Raw genomic sequence first — 17,066 nt, 5'->3', positions numbered from 1 at the left:
TGGATTCATAGATGGTTATCAAGGCTTAGATAAGTTAAGAAGTGCTAGCTAACTGACTAAACACCTCAGCACAGGCCATGTTCCAGCTAACTGAGTGAGGCTCAAAACACACACATATATACACACATATCTGAGGGCACAAATTTGAGTGAATGGTCTTAGGTGTGTTTCCACTGTTTTCAGGGACATTGAGCAGACTGGTTCATCGAGATTTGCTTTTTCTGTCTTTCAGTCGAACCTAGTTTCTTTTCCACCATTTTCAGCGTCGGACATCGCCAGTTGGTGAGCTCCCACACAGCAGTGCACGATTATTTGGCCTTGTACTCCAACTTTGACACGAGACATGTCACCATTCTAAAATACTACCCTTATTTTAAGATACCGCCAACAGTTTTAAATACCGTTATACCACCCAAGCTTATTATGCACATATATTTGAGTATCTAGAATACGTACCAACTAGGGATGGACGATACGGTAAAAAATATTATATCACGATATTTAAAGACACTTGCACGATACACAATATTCATCACGATAGACATGATTGATTCTGTAGTGACAGATTTTTTTAAAAACTACCATCCAAATACTCTCCCATATTTCGTACAGTGATTTCTATTCAGAATGTGCTAGACTTATAGTTGAGCAGTGTTTCTCAAGCACTGACCATATCCTCAATATGCTTAGAAAAGTATTCTGTGTATCACAACACCAACATTTATCACAATATTATAATAAAATATTGTCATATTACCCAGTTCTACTACCAACTCACAAAAGGTGAAATAAGACAACCCAGTCAGTTCTTTGTGGGCTGCCCAGGTTTGATGAGAGATATCATTATAATTACACCTCCCCTTCATCTGAGTAGCTCACCCAAGATTTGTAAGTAAGCGTGCAATATAAAGCTCTGCTGCAAAAGAAGACTAACATTTCAGTCATTAAAGGATAAAGCATGCATGAAGATAGCAGACCTAATTAAGGCAATCTTTCGTTACACACAATGCATTATGCAGTGTTTATCATATTGGCTCAGAGCAATTTTATTATTAGTCACAAACAGGGCTCTCTCTCTCTCTCCCTCCTTCCCTCCCTCCCTCTCTCACTCCAGTGTGTGAACACACTTTGTTGGTCATCTTTATTCATATGTTGCCCTTTCCAAACACACTCACGTCCCTAAGCTCTGACACATGCACAAGTCAAGGGACACAGTCGGCACCTCTTTATTTGACCTTCTTTGTGCTAGGGGTAAGCAGAGATATCGGAGCCACATAGGTGTCAACCTCTAGAGACAGTAATCCTTGCATTCAGAGACTTCCCACTGTATCCATAGACTAACCATCCTAAACCATCTTTCTCACACAGTTAAACCAGTTAAAACACACAAACACAATCAGGCCCATTGAAGAGAGAGAGACTGACAGAGAGAGAGAGCCGAGTCGGTGGTGTTCTGAGATTAGCTGGGGGTCGCTCTGATAACTCTGATAGCTCGCTCTCTATGATGATAAACAAATAAATTAAAAATCAGCAAAAACAAAGCAAAAAGTCCCCAAGCCAAAACAACAAGGCCTTAGTTGGCCCAGATAGAGTCCTTTATGAGTGGAAGAAGGTCTGAAAGGCCTGAGTCCACAATGTAAATCTGATGTCATAACGTTCAAACTAGTACGCCTAACAAAAGAGAAATTATAATAGAAATGTGGAATAGAAATGCTATAAATTAACTGGCCAGAAAACCATACCGATGGAGCATTCTGATGGAAAACTGTGTGACACTAGATTATATACCCCAGCTTTATACAGCTGTATGTCTCCAAAAGTGTGAGGTAATTGGGGGTATATTTATTGTACTGGGGAAGAGCAGAATATTTATGTGATGATAAGCAACTGCAATCAAGTGGGTTTTATTCATTTTACTGCACTGCTAACCAGTGGCAGTGGTGGCTCAGTGGTTAGAGGCACCGGGTTATTGATGACAGGGTTGTGGGTTTGATACCCAGGCTCAGCCACTGTTGGGCCCTAGAGCAAGGCCCTTAATCTTCTCTACTTGCCTGCTCACCGTTCATTGTGTGTGTTTGCTCAATAGTGTGTACTATGTGTGTTCACTGCACAGATTGCGTAAAAGTCAGAGGCCAACATAAAGGGTAAATACGGGTGTCTTTGTGTCCATGTCTGTAATGGTTATCCATGTAGATCTAGGAGCATATCTTCATCAGGGTTTTCACTAGTTTCGGGAAAACATTTTACCAGGATATTTCCATGATTTCCTGATATGACAACATAGCCAACAGCCTCTCAGTATCAATTGGTTATACACACAAGGTTACTAGATGTACTATCCAACATCTATTACCATATTTTTCATTAACAAAATATCCATTAGATGAAAAATTATCTGCAAATCTTTTGTGTGGCTCATTAGTTTCCAAACTGCCTCTGGAGATTGCACAGACTAGTGAAATTATAGTTTTTAGAATTTAATCATTTCTGGAGAGGAGGTCAAGTTGCAAATTAGGCTGAAAGTCATGAACTGGTGGAAAACTTGCACATATGGGTAATGTTTTTTCTATGTGTCATTTATTGATATGTCTTACATATGTGCTCATTGTAAAAAAAGGATTAGAATTAAATAAGAAGAATTAGGAGCAAACAACCCTAATGCTATAGCAAGAAAACATTAGTTTGAAAAGTTTCTAATAGGGAAGCTCGCAAGCATACAGCAATTCTCTCATTTTCCAGGTGTTTCCAGTTTTTCCAGAACACATAGTATCCCTGCAAATGGATGAATGTCACTCCCTATTTTAATGGCCACTGCTCATTTTATAGCCCATTACTGTGTTGGCGCATAGCACCACTGGTTAATGCCCAGAGCTCCCTGCTGACCTGGGTGTTAGCATCCTATGCATTGTGCTATTGATCTGCAGCTGCCACCACTTAAAGGTCAAACCTAATCCTGAGGTCAGCGATTTGTCAATAGAGTGTCAATTTGTTGCCTAAGTTGATATGTCCCGACTGACACATCTACTCAATCAGCCCCAAACTCTACGTCATGACGTTTATTATTACACTGCATAGTAGTGCTAGCAACATGCTACCAACATGACAACAGAGAATCAAGGTAAATGAAGCGAGAGTAATAACAGCTAACATTCATTAAGTGAGAAATTCATTGTACACATGGCCATGCATACGCACTCCCATTCAAATTCTTCAAACAAAACCACCACATGGGCCTGCGTCTCTGTGCGACTGCCTTATTTCTTGACAAAATAATATTGCATACCCATACCTCATAAATCAAGTCCCTTGAGCAGCTTGCTGTGTTACTGAATGTCATTGTGCTGATCTCTCTCTCTCTCTCTCCTAGCAGTGAATTCAATCAACCACCCTCTCTGCATGCCTCCAGTCTCTCCATGCCCTATTCAACTGCCCGACAGCATTCAATCCGCCATCAGCGCGCCGCAGCTAGCCTGGACACTTGCCAGTCACTGTCAATGAGAGCTGAACTCTACAGGAAGTAACAAGCTCACAAATCCAGTGGTAAAACAGTGTGTGTAAAAGTGCCATCATTAATTAGTAGAAGCTCAATTTATTTTGGGCTAATAAAACCCACAGCTCAGTTCTCTGCTAGGACAAATTCTCTACTGTAGACGGACGAGACCTTGAGACACACAGCAGTGGGCTCCAAAGGGCCTATCAAGATGTTACAGTTCCACTGACTTTACCACACACACACACACACACACACACATATATTCTATGATTCAGAGTGCAAGAGACCACACTGAGCAAAAGCTAGAACTATTCACAGTGTATGGACTCCATAAAGAGCATGCACATCTACAGCATTCTTTGAATTAAGCAAGAATACCCAAGTTGTGTAACCTTGTCAGTGTAAAACCATGTGTACCAGGAGTGTTTCATATTTAATAAGCAGGGGAGTGCCACACACTTCTGGGCTTGTGCAAATGCAACCTCTGTGAGTCCCCTTCTCATCCCCTAAATGGGTAAAATAATGACTCTCAACTCTAATAATCTACTACATATAAACAGGGATGTAGTCTTATCATACTGTCATACATAATCCCTTTACTTACTACTGTAAATTAAGGGAGAGAGTAATTTTTTGTTGGTGTCTTAGAGATGAGCAGTAAATGAGGTCAAATGTTTGTTAGTGTGATGGGGATGCCCCACCAAAATAATGAATGCATAATATAACAGGAAAGGCTTACTTCTAGTATATCTTGACTCCAACCAGAGCACCCTACAACGTCACATGAGCCAAAATGTGTGTTGAGCGACTAACACAAGCGTGGTGTAAAAATATAGGCCACTAAGTTGACTGTCTCCAGTAAATTTTTCATGTTTTTCTCTGTGCATGTAATGATTCTGAGGCAGCATTATCTACAAAGGCATTGTAGTCTGGTTTCCCATGAGTATAAATGAGCCAAAGCTGGAGGCATATGCAACTGTATCAGAGAAAGGATGAAGGAAGTGTACAAGGACTTCTAAGGGAAACAGATCACTCGTTTCATCACATTCAAATTCTCATCTTCTCATCTAGGCCTCACCCAGCAGATGAGAGTGGCTCCCTACTTCATTCTAACCTAGATTCTTAAAGCTGCTCTGGCTCCTAAATCTATAACACACAATGTGTTATATTAATAACACCGTTTATAGAATAGCTGCTAGCCGAAACCGGCATTAGGACTTAAGATTAGGACTAAAACTTGCACATCAGTTACATCGAGCTCAGAACATCCCTATGGATACTACGGAGGTCTTGGAAAGGTATCTGGGAGTGCGTAATTGTTCCTCGCTCTGGGACACCGAGCAGATATGCTTGTCGGTTCAGCAGCAGAAGCCCGTCCCATGGGAGAGATGTCCATGACTGGGTTAACATGTGGTCTGACCCATCAGCTATTTGCACATGGCTATAAAGTCAGTGCACACATTAGTCTGAGGCAGAGAATGAATCACAGACCACAGGCCTTGAATCCTCATCAATTACAGAGCTGAATAACCCACCAATTAAAATGTTCAGTTTCTCTGCGCTAGCATTATCTCTCACTTGTCAGGGTAGTCCGACTGCTGACTGCCGACTGCAAGTGACTGACTGCAGGTAAATTATTCAGGTGTAGATGGGGTTTGTTTTGATGGGTTAGTTTGTTTGCCATTTCTTTAAGACTGATTGATACTTAAAGCTCTAGGGCCCCTAAATCCCTGTTTACTGTATTAATACATAATAATCTTACTCTTGAGGGCAAACGACATATAAGTTATAAGTTGGCCGACTGACAAGCCCCAAACTTGGTAAACGGCTTCTAACCGAAAGTGCTTTAGCTTTTACCATTAGTAAAAATAGTAATCTTTGTATTCTATGACAATACAGGTCATGAATATGCAAATGCTATTACTGCTAAAAGCCTGCGTTTTTTTTCCACCCACACAGCAGTTCTTAACCAGGCTAACTAGTGAGCTAAAGCTAACCTATAACCAAAAGCTAACATGCTAGCTCATTTGTCTTCCTCTCTGCTGGGTTTACCATTGGTCTGTTTGCTTCTGCTTCCAAATCTGTTTGCTTCTGCAAAAAAAAACATAAAATGAGTATTGTCACAAATTAAATGTGTGACTATACTGAGGCCCAGCTACTTTCTTTCTACTTGTAGATATAATTGAAGGGTCCTTTGTATTTATTCTAACATTAAATAGTGGCTTTGCAGGTACAAACACAAATACCACAGAGATAAACTGTTTTAATTGTATGGTCTCCCCCTACAGTAGGGAAGTGTCAATTGTGATTTGAGCCACCACTAAAGGACATGCTTTACACATGCATTTCTGGACAAGCTACAGAACTGTCATTGAAAGTGAAGGAAGCTTTTGGGCTGACGCAGTAGAATAACATCACAGGATGTTGTTTTGACCGCTTCAACAAAGTTACACAGTGCAGTTAGCAGCATAGTAGAAATGACAGACGCTATTCTCCCGTTTACAAGATTTGCATGATTTTAATGCTGTTATTTTAAAGCAAAAAAATATGATACACTTCTAATAAGTGTAACATCAGTTACTGGGCTAGCTTACCCTTCATCCACAAACTGCACTAATCAATGACAGTTTTTTTTTTTTCCAATGACTGAGTTACATAAGGATCCCAACCCTTTTGGTTCCAGGCCAAAGGCATGATAGTGCAGGGTCACGTCTCTTTCTGTAGCTGAAAGGATGGCCTCAGTTTCTGATCACAGGTTGTTTAGCAACAGCTGCAGCAGCAGAACATTATACTGGCTGTAGCAAAACTCGAATGCAGTGCAGTGCGTTAGCCACCCACCCAAACTGCATGCAGAGAGCACTCAAAGACACCGAAACCACTGCAGCACTCATCAAACTGTCAAAATACTAGAGGTATTTGTGTATGATGCTCAAATTTATAAGGTCAAAGAACTAACGCCACAGGGCGCTGTTGGTCTTTTATAGTGCTTTTTCACTGGACAATGAGGTACAGCACAACACAGTCATTAATCAGAATATAGACCTATCTGTGCCCTGGTGGAGTGCATGTGTCCAGTTTGTTCCCTGAACTGAAAAAAAGAGAGCTCTGAGGTGTTGGTGATTCTTTGGCATCGAAGTCTCAAGTCACTTTCTGACTTATTGACTGACTAACTAAGTCAGTAAAGGGCTTTGTCACTGACTGACTGAGTAACTGAGTCACTGAGTCACTGACTGACTGAATGAATAAATGAATGAATGAATGAATGAATCACTAAATGACTGACTGAGTCACTAATTGACTGACTGAATGACCCAATAAAAAACACTGACTGGCTGACTGGGTCAGTAAGTAACTGACTGAATATATGAATAAATAACCGACGGATTCACTGATTGACTGACTGAGTCTCTGATAGACTGACTGACTGACTGACTCAATAAAAAAACACTGACTGGCTGACTGGGTCAGTAAGTAACTGACTGAATATATGAATAAATAACCGACTGATTGACTAAGTCAATGACTGACTGACTGAGTCTCTGATGGACTGAGTCACTGATTAACTGACTGACAAATATACAATGAATAAATCACTGACTGAGTATCTGATTGACTGAATTAATAAATTATTGACTGACAGTCTCTGATTATTATTATATCTGAGTATTTTATTGACTGACTGAATAATGGCTGAATGGGTCACTGACTGACTGACTGAATATATGAATAAATCACTGACTGAGTCAATGACTGACTGAGTCTCTGATTGACTGACTGAATAAATAAATCACTGACGGACTGAGTCTCTGACTGACTGACTGACAGAATGAATAAATTACTGACTGACTGAATAAATCATAATAAACCATGAATAAACCATGGTGTGGTTGGTGTGGCGCAGCAGATAACACCACTACCTGTCAGTGAGCTACCACACCATGTGGGAGACTGGGGTTCGATTCCCAGTCTGGGTGACTGTGCTGCGCTACACCAATAAGAGTCCCTGGCCAAGACTCCTAACACTACATTGGCCCTCCTCTGTAATACGAGTAACCTTGTAAGTCGCTCTGGATAAGAGCGTCAGCTAAATGCCGTAAATGTAAATGTAAATGTAAATCACTGAGTCTCTGACTGACTGAGTCTCTGATTCACTGACTGAATAAATTACTGAGTCACTGACTAACTAACCGACTGATTCACTGACTGACTGAATCAGTCTCTGATTGACTCACTGAGTAACTGACTGACTGAGTCACTGACTAATTGAGTAACTGACTAGAGTAATAATTCAACATTCATAGTGGCTACTGGATCATTCAAAATAGTTACTATATATAGTAGTAACTGTATAATTCATAGTAAGTCTGATCTTATGAATCTTTTTGTTAATAGATCTAGAGAACAAAACACCAGTTCTCTACATGGTTCTCTGGTCTGTCACAGAACAAGAATCTAGTCTCTATATGGATTGCTGACGGCGACCGTTTCAGTTCCACACACCCATCACAGCTTCACAGAATCAATTACGCAATCTCACAGTAATTATTGTCCCCAGCTCTGAAGAGTCACCGGGCATTCAGGATAATTCCGGTCATGTGACGACTGAGTCAAGTCGTCATTGGCTGCCTAGAAGTAAGGCCCTGACATACTGCAGTGAACATATTCTATAATTCTTGTGCTGTCTTTGACCTTAATCCCTTCTAATCGTGTGGTGGCCCAGAGAAAGATGCAGATTATCACTTTTTTCTATACTATTACACGTATAAAGCAGGAGCCACGGCCAAAGTGTTTGGCTATTGTGGAGATTTGTGAGATAACGTGTGCAATTAATGTCTCATTTTCTGTCTCTAGACTGTTTGGTCTGGTTGTGCTGTTAGTACACACAGTTTTTTGTGCGCTCATATTCTTTTTTACTCAGTACACCTAAAGGATGGGGTCAGAAAGGGAAAACAACGGAAGCAAATAAATGTTATATTACGCCTAGGATTATCACTTTCTGAGCAACTGCAGAACGTAAAAAGAATTATCTATAAGCAAACAGAATTCATCCACTCTGTCCAGAGCCAGTGAAGCGCTCTGAACGGAGCTGCTTTGGCTCAAATCAGGTTTTAAATCTCTGATGCAGTAAAAAAAAAGGCAGAACAGGAGCCACCAGTGGCACATTTGCTGAGTAATTAAGATCACATGGCCAGCTGTCCTGCCAAAGGCAGAGAAGGAGCAGAGGGTGTGGGGATGCAAACGCACAGCACGCTAACGTATGCTAACATAACAGTGCTTCCTCATCTCAGGCCTAGTCATGAAGCTAAAGACAGAAGTATGACTAAGTCAGCAGCACCTCGTGTACCTTATTCCAGGATCAGGGCTGGTAGAGGTGTCCCAGTGGCCCTTAAAGTGATGAGCTTAGCTGATTCTGGACTGGGTGTGACTCAGCAGAGTTCTTCCTCTGTATAGAAACAAAAGATTCTGATACGAGAGCCTCCAGAGAGGGACAGAGGTGGACACTTTCCCAGATTTCCCCGGTTTCACAGATCCTTACCGGAGATAGCTGTCTGCTATTTGGAGAATTTGTACTTACTTTCAGTTAAATCAATACATGTAATTTGATCATGGGTGCCCAAATGTTTGCATACATGATTTCTTAATTATCTGACTGGCAAATTTCAGGCTCAGATTTACCCCACCTTGGATTTATGCTTTGATTTAAGTAGAATTTATTCATTTTAATTAAAAGATTTTAAGGAAGTTATTGAATTATCTATACTCCAATGATGTCAACTTCAGCAGTCTCTCATTTGGGAGCACTGACACAATAAGCTTGTCCATTCCCCAAACTGGCAGCAGCAAATTAGAGTATCACCAGACATTGGTTTTTCAACCAGATATTTCATAACATATTTATGGTTCTCTAGAACAGCAGAAAGTTTAGGTGACACTGGCCTGCGATAAAATATCTGCATTTTAGTAATTTTACTGTGTGTACAGTCGCATGCAAAGGTTTGGTCACCCTGCTCAAAATTTCTTTGATCATTTAAGCAATATTACTTTAAAATATTTCCATCTTTTACAGCTGTATAAATAGCAAAGCAGGAAAAGGGCCTGAAGCAAATGTTTAGCTACCTGGCATGGTAGTGGATCGCACTGATTTTTAGTAATATTCAGGTCATGGAGCTGTGAGAACCACAATAAAACCTTCACCTTGCACCTCTTGAGGTAGTCTGTTGTGGATTTCGAGGCGTGTTTATGATCATTATCCTGCTGTAGATGCCATCCACTTTTATCCTCAGCTGTTTTGCAGATGGTGTGATAACCACTTCCAGAATTTGATGGTATTTAATTAGATCCATTCTTCTCTTTACCAGTGAAATGTTCTACATGCCACTGGCTGCAACACAAGCCAAACACACAATCCATATGCTAAACAGTTGGATAGGTTTTCTAATCATCAAACACACCTTTCTGAAATTTCTGATGCTCAAGTTTGTGCCTTTTCTGAAAGTGTTCCTCAGCTTCCAGACCTCAGCTTGACCTCCACCATTCCTGTTACTGCTACTGCTAATTACATTACCAACAGAGGAAACAACTACCTTAAAACACTTCTCCTGCTTTGTGACCACAGTAATTTTTTTAGACTGCAGCTGAGGCAGCTGCTTAGAGGAGTCAATGGCTGCCGATTGTTGGGAAGGTTTGAGATCATTTTTTTTTACAGCTTTGAGATGTGCATCACATGGCCTGTCCTGTGACCAGGCCATGGCCCATACAAGCTAATTAAGGTCTGAGAGTTTAAATCTCATATGGTGCCCAAACTTTTGCATAGTGCTCATTTCACTCTACTTACCTATTCATAGTAACAGCTATTTTTATTTACTGAGGTGCTGAAGCTTTTGCATGTCATTGTAAATGGTAAGAATGGGCACATTTAGTCCAAAGATCTTAATTTTGTAAATATTTATGTGTATGAACAACACTATCTGTATCTGTATCTGCATCAGCGCAGAGTTCCAATGTCAGTGCAACCCTACAGCAAACCCTGTAAGAAATCGCCATCTAAATGTTAGTTAGCAGAGGCCTGGAGGAAACCCATATGAGCAGAATGAAAGCAGAAAATGTTCACTGAGTCACATGGGAAAGAGCTGCCAGATAAGGACTTGTCTTCCTCTCACACATCACTCCATGTCCATAACACAGCTGAGCCCCTTCATTTTTCAGTGCCAGGCTGAGGAAATGCTTACAGCTCCTTTAATCACTTCTCGCTTGCTGTTCCTAGCCCCAACTTTCTGTCTCCCTATCACATATCCACTAATATATCAGCTAATAAAAAATAAAAACAGGCCAACATAAATGGCCCAAAATGGCATGAGATAAATATTTTACATTGACTACAACTGAATCTTAACCCTGTAAACCCTTTAACAATCCAAGGCCTATTAAACACTAAGGTTTATTACTCTTCTGTACAAACTGGTGGGGCTATTCTTTGGTAACATAAGTTTGTAATAACACTTAAACTGGGGTTAAGAGCATTTTGTCCTTCGTCTGTGAAGTTCTATTTTTGGAGATACAAGGTGTAGTTCCAACAGTGCTGGTTTACTCTCAGATTTCCAATATGGCAGTGAGCAATACAGCTAATTGCAGTTTCCATATTTATAGCCCGTGGCCAGCAGGGACAGAAAACACTGGCCCATATTTTCAGATCCATCAATTCTCATCCACTCTCAGAAAGAGAACGAAGGTGTTCTATAACACTGTGGAAAATAAGCTACATAAACATGATAATACCATCATTTCATACATACGAACACCTCATAGTAAAATACTGCTGCAGGCTGTGTGTCTGTGTGTGTGTGTGTGAGAGAGAGAATTGCGTGTACTTCAGTATAATTTTCACACCATTGTATGAACCTCAATATTCTATTACCACAATAAGCTGAACGGGCCTCAGGCTTTAAAAACAGAATAGTCACACGGAATGACCTAAATCACACCACAGATAGCCACCCTTTAGGTCACGTAAAGCAATAAAGCATGAGAATAAAAGTCTAGTAATGACTTCGCAATACAACCTATACAATTGCATGTAAGTGCCTGATTTTGGGCGGCAATTTGTGCGACAAGGCACACGGACACATCAGGCAGTCAGCCTTATGCTGAGAAACTGTGGCACAGTAATGCGTTACACAGGAGGGACAATAGAGACACTAGCTGAACCACATTGTTCAGTAGGAGAACTGGAGATGAGGTCAGTAGCTGAATTCATAGAGGATCCAGGTAGTTTCTTAAACAGCATCTTAAAGAGGCCCTGCAATGGAAAACTTTATTTTTGGTCTAGTTGAATAAGACTGTTCAATACATGGAAGAGACATACAGTAAATCTCAAACACTGATAAGAAAATCCAGCATAACCAAAACAGAGTCCTGGCTCATTAATATTTACGTCCTCAAAACGTACATACATCCAGCCCACTAGCAAAAGCCTTGCTCTTACTCAGGATATGTCTATCGGACTCCAGGCTTCTTATTCAAATGTTCTATTAATAACAGTTGGGAATTGGCTGTGAAAAGGTGCTAGTATGCTCCTTGCTAAATGTAGTGAACCCTTCAGGACGGCAATTGGTCCACAAGGGAGTAGATCTGCACTCATTGTACTGCACTGATTGGGCAGAAGAAGTATACCTGTACAGTTCCTTTGCATTCAGATGTCACGATGTAATGATGCCATCCCATGCTGATTAAGGTTGCAGTACTGCAGTAAAATATTTACATTTTATGTGTAAGCATTGGTGTCAGCAGACACGTGCACAACCTATCAGACATGGACATCAGCCCAGGATTCCCATTTTGGTGCATTCCCAGTGCTGAGGCACCATTGTATCCACATGTAGGCCATAACCACAGCAGCTGTATTCTGCAGAAAGCCATATGCACAGGCCTGACCAGGACAGGTACGCTGCGAGACGCCTCCATAAGCCAACGCAACGTCAGATTATGTTATCATAACAGCCTAATTTTTTTTTTCCCACAGTGTCTACAACTGGTCAAAGAATGCTTCACATAAAGAAGACTGGGCCATTATGTCCCCTACTGTATACTGCACCTGCCCTTTGGCTGCACGGACCATAATGGGAAAACGTTGGCCACCCAAATGACCAGAACCAGGGATAAAGCAATCAGGCAAATGGGCTGGTGACGCCTCAACAAGCCACACGGGCATCATCATCATCATCATCATCATCAGCCCATTCACTGCAGCAGGCCTGTCTATCAATAATGAGCCAACAATACAAGGACACGTCTCTGTTGATCATACACACACACACACACACACACACACATATGTATATATGTATGATGGCTTCCACCAAAGCAGACAAGGGATGTCCCTCCCTCACGGTGCAAACACCTGCCATGGCACCCCTACATCACTATCTGCAACATCATCGGTTGCCATGGGGGAATGAACGACTGCACGCCATCACCATCTTCCTCCTTCTCCTCCTCCGCCGCCTCCTCCTCCTCCTCCTCCTCCTCTTCATCGGCACATGCACTGCGCCAAACGCACGGCTCGCATATTGCAAAGCCGCCACTGCACAACGAGCCGCCTGAAACGCAGCGACGGCTCCGCATCTCGCTCAGCGAGGCAAAACCACTCACCCGCTGTCGTGACGAGCCCTCGAGCTTCCGCTTGCATGAAACTGAACAGGTTGCGCCTTGATTTTCTGCTATCGGGGTCCGTCTCCGGCCGGTCAGCGCTCTCCTGTTCCCCCCCCGCAGCCTGACAGCGTGTGCTGCGTTTCTCTCGCTCCTCTCCACCAGCTGTCTGCAGCTACACTCTATTGGCCAGCTGTCCAACGCGGTATTTCTTTCCCCACCCGTATTCCGACAAGGCCCGCCCACCAGCGCCGGGATTGGTCAGTAAGTTGGATTCGTATTTCCCACCCGTATTCCGACGTGCAGATTGGGTAGTACATTTCCCACCCGTTTCTCGCAAAGCCACGCCTCCTAGTCGTAGAGCTGTGTAGGCTGTATCCACACTCACTGGTTTATCACAAACAACCGAATTTCAACAACAGTGTAAACAATGAAAACAACACACATAAATCATATAGCATCACATACTGTAATTACCTACTTATTAACAGGTTACTGTCTGAACGTTTTTTTAATCATCAACCTTTACCCAGTATCCAGACCCTGCTATCATTAACCCAAATTTTTGAATGGCGATTCAGGCCTTAAAATTATCGTCCCAAACATTTAGCTTAGTTAGTCCAGTCCCATCACACAGTCCATCCATCCATCCATCCATCCATCCATCCATCCATCCATCCATCCATCCATCCATCCATCCATCCATCCATCCATCCATCCATCCATCCATCCATCCATCCATCCATCCATCCATCCATCCATCCATCCATCCATCCATCCATCCATCCATCCATCCATCCATAGGGCAGTGCTGGCTCAGCGGTTAGAGCGCCAGGCTATCAATAACAGGGTTGTGGGTTCGATTCCAGCTGCCACTGTTGGGCTCTTGAGCAAGACCCTTTACCCTCTCTGCTCCCCAGGCGCTGAAGTTGGCTGCCTACCACTCTGGGTGTGTGTGTGTGTGAGTGTGTGTTCACCAGATGGGTTAAATGCAGAGTACAAATTTTGCTGTACAGTGACAAATACATGCACCTTTACATCCATCCATCATTGTTACATTTTCTGTTTTTCTCTCTTTTTATTTTACAGTTGTTGTGAATGGATCGGCTACACAGGGCTTTCACATTTCCTGCTCTTCCACACACTGGTAAGACAACCGACTGCTAAAGCACTTGGCAGTGCACTCCAAATTAAGAGAATAAGATTCTTCAGTGTACACTGAGCGCATGTTTTGGTTATTAATTACCATAACATAACCGGAGGTACAAACTGTATATAAAGGATGTTTATACTGAATATAAAGGATGTTGTAACTCTATAGATTTATTTATTTTTTAGCATGGAGGATACGCAAGGTGGCTTGGGGATAAATGATGAGATCACCTGCAACTGAAGGTCTTCTGGGAGAGAATCTGGCTGGACGAGCGCGTAGAGGCTATCCAGAGCCAAATGAGCTATGAGCCGGAATGCAGGATGGTACACTTCAAGACTGAGTGGAAAAAGTAAGAGGAGAGAAGACAGAACAGGACTGCTAGGCCACTACTGCCTGCATGGCGTTTGTCACACGAGTGTCTGCAGTACAGGATATAAATTACTGTTTACATTTACATATTATACTAAATCATTTTAATAACTATGAGGGCAAATGAATCTATGGTCTTCTGAATGGATTTGCCTGATACTTAATTTCCTAATTCAGACCTGCAGTTTCTAACGCTATGTCATTAATGAATCCATGGTCAAATTCAGCTGACTCTCTAGCTACGTCTAAATTAGTATGACAGCATACTAGTTGTTATAAGCAGGGCATTATCTGTCGGACCCTAATATGATTTGTACATGCACTCGCATAAATGTCTGCAATGTCTACCTAGAATCATGTGTATAGTCAAGCAAATGTACTTTAGAAAGTATAAAGTTATAGGATGCTAGCATACATGCTAACAGCACTACCTTTATAAAGTGACATTTATTTATACAGCCCTTTCCACAGTCACAAAGTGCTTTACAAAACACTATAAAAATAATAATGTTCAAAAACACACTTAAAAAAAACTCAAAAGAACAATGCTGCCCGGTGCATGAACTGGTGGGTCTTACAAAACAAATATTCGATCCCCACAAGTGTTTAGCCAGGAGTATGGAACAGACAGTAGATTTAACTTACCTGATCTAAGAAAATGTACTGATAAATGAGGGTGGAGCAGTTCTGCCACATAACCTGGAGCCTGATCGTACAATGCTCTCTGAGTAAGCGTACGAATTTTAAACTAGATCTTATACTCAACAGGAAGCCAGTGCAGAGTTATTAACAAGGGAGTTATATGAGACCTTTTGTGTGACCTAGTATCAGTGATCGCCTGCAAGCGATCACAAGCAGCCATTATAGTAATCATTACAAGATGACATACAAGCATATTAACTAAAACTAAACTAAAAATCATCATTTACTAATATTTTTTAAATGAAAAAAAGGTTTACCATAGGTATCAAGCACATGAACATGGACTGATCAAATGTAACACCTAGATTTCTTAGGCTCGAGTGGACAGAAGAGGAAAGAAGGCCAAGGCTTTGTTTAATCATGGGGGGTCACCTTTTTGAGGAGCAACAATCAAAACCTTAGTCTTTTCAGCATTAAGCTGCAAGATGTTATTCGCTAACCAATCCCTGATAACCTTAATCTTAGTCTATGAGCCAACATAAACTGTGCTCCTCACCAGGGTTAAAGGAGAGGTAGAGCTGGATATCATCAACACATAAATGATAAGAAACATTAAAACTTTTAATAATCCATCCCAAAGGCAGCATATATAAAGAAACAACAGAGGCACTAAAACCGAACCCTGCGGGACACCACCCCAGGACACGGCTCCAGGACTCAAAATCACCAAAGCCACTTTAAAACATTATCTAGGAAAGTCTCTGCGGAATTGTTTCCAAAACTACAATGCTGTCGCGTTACTGGATGAACAAACATCTCACAGTGTAGATTTCTGCTGCTTCTCTCTGGACTTATGCACAAAGTACACTCCAGGGACACTTTCAGAAGCGAAACTAAACATGACTAATAAACGAAATGTTCCGCTTTGCCGGCTGTAATCTAGACGTCACTGCAGTTTCTGGTAATGTATCAACTTCTGTTTACACATGAGCCCTCCAAGGAATACCTCCCTGGTATTGCAGGTAGACAGACTAAAGTAAGCACAGTGGAACTGAAGAGGACTGAGGAGGAGCAGAATACAGAGGAGACGGAGATGACCAGTCATGGAGCCTGAGGAAGTGGAACAGGGAAAAGGACGAGACTTTGACGTCTTTAGGTTCTTTGCCTGATAAAATGGTTCTACAGTATCAGCCTAGAAAAGAAGAGCAAAGACACTGATGAAGATCTGCTCACACAAGAGCTTGAGCTGATGGGCACAAAGACTTAGCACACCTAACACACTAAACCGATGGCCGTGACTTCAGCACTAATTATAATTCAGGACATATAAGTGGTTGGACAATATGTCAAAATTAGGACACAATTATGGCATGCAAAAGTTTGGGCATCCCTGGTCAGTGGTGGCTTAGCAGTTAGAGCACTCTGTATTGAGTTCTGGACTTCGGAAGCTTGCTTGGGAAAGGCCCTTCACAATTTCTGTTCCCCAGGCACCAAACCAATGGTTGCCCACCGCTCCAGGCATGTGTGCTTACTGTTGACTGTGTGTGTTTGCTCACTAGTGTGCATGTGTGTGTGTGTGTGTTCACAGCACAGATGGGTTAGAGGCAGGGACCCAATTCCATCTGTGTCCAACACAAAAAGGTGAATATTGGGTGTCCTGTCTTGTCAAGCTTTCTGTTCACTGATCTCCAAAAGGCATAAAGTTACAGATGATACATTTGTTTAATATTTTAAGCAATATTAGTGTATTGTTTAGTGAACAGG

The 17,066-nt window shown here is 41.7% G+C and overlaps 1 protein-coding gene and 1 long non-coding RNA gene across 7 annotated transcripts in view; one reads left to right on the top strand and one right to left on the bottom strand.

Moving 5' to 3' along the window:
- nrcama (neuronal cell adhesion molecule a) overlaps nucleotides 1-13,346 on the bottom strand; it is an 88,622-nt gene extending 75,276 nt beyond the window's left edge. For all 5 annotated transcript variants that reach the window (XM_072672587.1, XM_072672586.1, XM_072672591.1 and 2 more), the window contains exon 1: nucleotides 13,142-13,346. The gene's annotated coding sequence lies outside the window, so the exon portion shown is untranslated. The remainder of the gene's footprint in view (nucleotides 1-13,141) is intronic.
- LOC140549201 (uncharacterized) overlaps nucleotides 1-17,066 on the top strand; it is a 48,397-nt gene that overhangs the window by 8,086 nt on the left and 23,245 nt on the right. Inside the window, exons 2-5 of one of the 2 annotated variants that reach the window (XR_011978965.1) lie at nucleotides 12,513-13,402; nucleotides 14,228-14,285; nucleotides 14,477-14,640; nucleotides 16,891-16,943. This is a non-coding gene — a long non-coding RNA (uncharacterized lncRNA). Of the gene's footprint in view, nucleotides 1-3,370; nucleotides 3,541-12,512; nucleotides 13,403-14,227; nucleotides 14,286-14,476; nucleotides 14,641-16,890; nucleotides 16,944-17,066 lie in introns of both variants that reach the window. The other variant, XR_011978964.1, reaches the window with a different exon arrangement.

This window comes from Salminus brasiliensis, chromosome 2 (assembly GCF_030463535.1).
Source record: "Salminus brasiliensis chromosome 2, fSalBra1.hap2, whole genome shotgun sequence".
Taxonomy (NCBI): domain Eukaryota; kingdom Metazoa; phylum Chordata; class Actinopteri; order Characiformes; family Bryconidae; genus Salminus; species Salminus brasiliensis.
Note: the sequence above shows the minus strand (reverse complement) of the source record. Positions and strands in the feature narration are given on the sequence as shown.